Source organism: Hordeum vulgare, chromosome 7H, assembly GCF_904849725.1.
Source record: "Hordeum vulgare subsp. vulgare chromosome 7H, MorexV3_pseudomolecules_assembly, whole genome shotgun sequence".
Lineage (NCBI taxonomy): Eukaryota > Viridiplantae > Streptophyta > Magnoliopsida > Poales > Poaceae > Hordeum > Hordeum vulgare.
In genome coordinates this window covers 74,387,726-74,393,689 of record NC_058524.1, presented here as the reverse complement: position 1 = coordinate 74,393,689, position 5,964 = coordinate 74,387,726, and positions in this window count along the sequence as shown.

Sequence of the window (5,964 nt, the reverse complement as noted above, 5' to 3'; positions counted from 1 at the left end):
AGAGAAAGAAGGGCAGGGCAATAAAGAATATTTCTGAATGGATAGAGAAAGAGCCTCCAGTTAATTGGTCTTTGCTGCATGATACCCATGGAGCCAGGTATGGCCACATGACAACCAATCTTGTAGAGGTGTATAACTTTGTACTCAGAGGGAATAGAGCATTGCCACTGACAGCTATTGTGGAGGGTGTATTCCACGGAACTTTGAGATATTTCAGAGAAAGACGCGAGTTAGCGAAGAACCATATTGCAGATAATCAGAACAGACCTTATTGTAGTCGTGTCATGGAGTACATGGATCAGAAGATAAAGAAAGCAAAAAAGCACACTGTCACGCTCATAGGTAATCAGGAAAGGAGGTATGAGGTTCAGCTTCCTACTGATGGTTTTGGTTCTGCAGATGAGGTGAAGACGCATAAGGTTAACATTGGAACGGAATTTTATCCAACTTGCGAGTGTACATGCAACAAACCGGCGTTGTTGCACCTTCCTTGCTCACATGTGTTGGCTGCCTGTGGCCAGATTGAGTTAGACAGTATCTCCTTCGTGTCTCCGTACTATTCAAAAGAGGCAGTACTCAATGCGTGGACATGTGAGATGACAGGGTTTAGTGTCGTCGACAATTTCAAAAGGTTATTGATGGTGAGAGAGTATACATACCGGATCCTGAACTTTGACGAACTAGCAGGGGCAGACGAAGGTAAAGCGCGTCCGAAACGATATGGACCAATCTGAAGCTGGTGGAGCAACCAGACAATGTTTGCTCTGCGCGGCTTATGGACATATGATGAAATATTGCCCCGACCTGAACAAAGACGGTGCTTCCACATCGACGGTTGCGACAGCGGTAGCAAGAGGTGGTCGTGGCAGTCGTGGTGGACGTGACAGTCGAGGCCGAAGGGGTGGACGAGGAATAAGTAACTCGGAAGCTACATAAGATTTACTAATTACAGTGCAACATACCTTCTCCTTTGCACAAGCAAGAAAACGCCGTCCAGTGTCAGTTGATTGAAATACAACTTGCCCGAGGCAAGGCTCTAGATGCACACAGCGAGAAGATAGTTCATGAGCAATGCCACTCCACTCATAGCATGGGATAGTCCTAGGAAGCTAAAAACAAAAGACATCGAACTGTTATGAAATCCCGAAATGAAGAACGGTAAACCTATCCATAAATGCTGGAAACCCGAAATTAACGTACCTGGCTAGTCACACTATCGTCATTCCAAAAAGAGCTTGATCCCTCACTCCAAAAAACATGGCAGATTAATTGGCAGAACTAAATCTACCGGAGAACCTAAATATAAATAAACAAGTTAACTAGTAGATTTAAATATATCTACATTGAGAACCTAAAAATATTTAAACAGCTTAACTATTCTACCGGAGAACCTAAAATATATCTACCGGACAGATTTAAATATATCTACCGAAGAACCTAAAATATATTTAAACTAATTAGTTGACAGACCTAAAATATATCCAAATCTACTGGACAACCTAAAAATATCTAAACTACTTAAGTGAGTCACTTAAATATATCCAAATCTACCAGAGCATACGGGAACGATTGTTGAATTTACCCTTGAAGCGTGCGAAGAAACGACGAACACCGAACGACCACCACCACCTTTACCCACACCTCCACCGTACGCCGGTGGAGATGAATAGGATGTGTTGATTCAGCGGATTGAATACGAAAATGTGCGAAGGATGGAGGAGATCGGAGGGGAGGCAAAATGGGGGGGGGGGGGGGGGCGAGAGAGAGGAGAAACAAAGAAAAGAGGAAATGAGGACGAAGAAGGGGGTCGGGGCTCTTCGCCCTCTTGGAGGCCGACACCCCCACTTTGGCTATCCCCAAGCCGAGAGGTGGCACTTCGGCCACCTGCAGGCCGATAGCCCCCCATCGGCCACCCCCAGGCCGACGGGGTGCTATTTTTGCCATTTTCTAAAATACATATGTTGTTTTCAAATTTATTACTAATTACGTATTACTTTTGAAAAAAAATCCCGCTGGTCTCTGCCACTGCTCCCAAGCTCAAATGTGCCCTGGTAAACAGTAAAATTGAAAAAAAACATGTGTAAACAAATATTATTGAATTCTATACATACATGCAAATTTTCATGAATACAAACATTCATAATGCTCTGGGCAAACAAAAATGATGCTCCAGAAAGACTATTTTGGAAAGTATTTTGGAGTACGGATTTACTTTCCTTTTTCCAGACCTCCATGAATATGACTTCATCACAAAAAATTGTACGTAGGAACAAATCTAAGTAATGTTTTTGAAAATAAAACATGAGTTTCTGGAAAAAATTATATTTATTTCAATTTTGTTGTTCATAGAGGAGCATGTGAGCGCAGGATAAGAAGCAGGCCTTCGGGTACGATCAAAGCATCTATTATGAAACAGCCTTTGGGTCTGATGAAAGCTGGACCAAATTACCTAGTGGGCTTTGGGCTCATTTCTGGACATGGGATTAATTCATATCATGCAATACCTGGTCCTGGGCTTTATTTGTACTAGTTCTTCCCTAATGCAGTCCTACCGAGTTTCCATCTTTTGGTACACATCCAAAATTTTTGCCTAAAAACAACCAAAAGCATGTTTTAATTTTTGTTTGCTCATCCGTTCGAGAATATAAGACCGTCTATGTCCAAAGATTCGACTGTAATAACTTTTCTGTAGAATATATTTTGTTTATTGCGAGAAACCAAATCATATCCATAAGAAAATGTTTTCAAATATCAATTCAGTTTGTGTCGTTCTTGTGTTATACTATAACCAACACATTATTCGATAAAAATATTGGTCAGGATTTAAGCTATAACGTTAGTAATTTAACCCGAGCTATGGAAGCACAGCTTGATGACCCAGAGACCGACTCAAAATTTCCGAACTAGACGAGGTGGGCGATTATCTCCATTTCTAGGTTCCGGCCTCTTTTGTGCCTCAAAAGATAATTCAAGGCTTCCTCGGATTCCTATATTTAGCCCAAAAAACTCACGGGGCCTCTGCTGCAACAGAAGATTGAAGCCATGTCCAAAGGTGCAGAGGTGCATCCTGCACAAAGCGAGGGCCACATTTACCCCTACCCCACTCCACCCTCGCACCCCCACCCCCCACAAAAAAATGTGCCCTCCCGTTTGTATCTCTAGTTACCGTCCCCCCCTCCTCCGGTGCAACAATAGCCCGCTCTATACTCCGTCAGCCACATCGCCATCCCTACCTCCTCGGTCTCGTTTGTCGTTTTAGTGGATTTTGTCGTGTTGTAGAGGTTGATGCCGACATGGACGCTTTTGCCCTCATCGAGCGTGAGATGTGACGCCAACGTCGTGGCATCGAGATCATCGCCTTCGACAAAATCACCTCCTTTGCCATTATCGAGGTGCTTGGCTTCGTCCTCAACAACAACTCAACAGAAGCTTGTCGACCTCGTCCCTCCTCCCTAACGATGGAGCATCATCGACCCCATCCTCCTCTTCTACCCTCCACCTCGACGTTGTTGTTCGTGACCATCATGTTCTCCCACATCGCCGCGGTGCTCCACCAATCTAGTTTACCTTAGTCCATGTTTGTGACTCCTAATCTGGTAATTTTGGTTTTGTGACACTACTTTTTTGTTCTATAATGGTGTTGTTCAAATCTGTTTGTGAGATTGAATACATTTAAGAATGAGAGGAGAATAAAATAATAGATATTAGTCGTATTGTTGCCCATTTATACATGTATTGATATCACAATTAAGAACAAAACATAAATATTATTCCATCCGTCCGAAAATACTTGTCGGAGAAAGAGATGTAACAAGAGATATTTTAGTTTCAGGTACGTCCATTTTTATCTATTTCTGTTACAAGTAATTCCGGACTGGAAGGATAGATAACACACAAAAAAGTGATGAGATAATTACTAGTTCTTTAAAGGTTTACGACGTGCTAGTAGCCTAGTACGTATTACCTCCGTGGCTCTGTCCCAAATAAACAGAGGGAGTACATGTTTGTGCAAATCAATGAAGTACTCGTTCGAGTACTAATCCCTAGCTAGGCGAGGTGACTCCGTGTTCTGTATACTCGACCAACTTGACTGAATCACATGGCATTCCATTTCAAGAAGAAGAAAAAACATTGACTAAAGCAGTGAATGCTGTGGTACTACTACTAGTGGTGTACGTTTGCTGCTACCCTAAAAAAAACTGGTGTACGTTCGATGCCACCCTTTACTCACTTATGCAGACGTGCCGTAGAGCCTAATAAAGGACACCAGAATCAACCAAACCAGCTCTGTTATTCAAATATGATACTCTCTACGTCCTATAATATAACAACGTTTTTGACTCTTCATCCCATAATATAAAACACTGTCAAAAGTATTCAATCGATTCCAATGAAAAAGGTAGAGATCTGTATCATGTACAGTAGCAGTAATTTGATTAACAGGTAACAACTTGCTAAGCCAGGCAGGCTGGACCTAGTTTAACACTGTGCATCTTAGGCTGATTCCACCCAACGACACGACATGGAAGAGACATGTCGGCCTGCTGTAAAGAAAAAGAAGAGACGTGTCGCCGTGAAGCCTTCCATCCTTCACATGGCTATTTCTCATATCCGGTCATCCCCTCCACCTGCCTTTCCATCACACACTATTCCAGGTACATATAAGACTCATAGCTCGCCAGCCTAATGTTATACTGCACTGGAACCATGGCTCCGTGTGCAGCAAAAATATTTTGTTATGCATGCTCTTACTTCCTCAACTATTTTTCACCCACGCCCTCTCTTCTGATAGTACCATGAACACGAACAGCTTTCTCTGTAAAACAGTTCTATCCTCAGCTTTCTCTCTGTTAAAACTGCTCTCTCTCTCTCTCAACTATTTTTTTCACCCACGCCCTCTCTTCTCTCTCTTACACATTCGCGCGAAAGAGACAGAAACAAGGCGCTCTCTCTCCTTCTGTTTTTTTTTCCTGTTTCTCCCTTTGTGACTTGTACTGTTGTACAGTGCCTGCATGTCACTCATGTCGGAATAGGTCACGGACCTAGTACCTACTTTGTCAAATGTTTGGATAAGCATGTTTCCGCTGTTAAATGTCTACTACACCACACACCACGGCACGAATCTCAGCGGGCCTCAACGCATAGGATAAGAGGGCGTCAGGACTCCCGGGACCTATCACACCTCTCCGCAAACGAGAAGGATTGAAAGGTTTTAAAGATCTTACAAATGACCGTTTAATATGTCTTGCCTTTTATGATCAGGACAACATGCGTATTTAGGTTTAATAGTGCTCCCTCTGTTCATAAATGTAAGATATTCTAACACTTTTTTCTGAATCGAATCTATATAGACATATTTTAATGAATTTGTTTATTATTTCAGTCTATATGTAGTCCATATCAAAATTTCCAAACATCTTATCATATTTGGAACAGATGTTTATTATTAGTGTCTACATCTAACCAGGTTGATGCTGCAACATTTCCATATGTCCTGCATTGAAAACAACTCCACTGATCCTAGTCGCCGTCTTGAGAGCCCTTGTTTGGTGATTTTGTTGATCGGTAGGGCTGGAGGAGTGACCCACTGCAACGACAATGACCTTCTTCCAAGCATCAATGAGCTGGATGTGCACCTTAAATAGCAGAATTGACATTAGGTCCTGTCTCTTCTGCCATAATTTGGTTTCATGTCGGGTAATTAGTTCTTCCTTCTGCCCTTTGTCTGTTTAACGGTTGTAGTGCGGAGCTTAGTGGAGCAGGCAGACATCGATAGTTATAGCAAAGGCCTGCAGATTTTATAGCTAAAATTCATACATTGAATAGATGATGCAGAGCAAGTACTTGGTTAGTGTGAGTTAAAACTGCTATGACCAGCTCGCGGATGTCTCAAAGGTGTGTTGCATTCCTCCACGATGTAGCCAGATGTTAAGGGCGGAAATTGCTTTTGGAGACTGGGCTTTA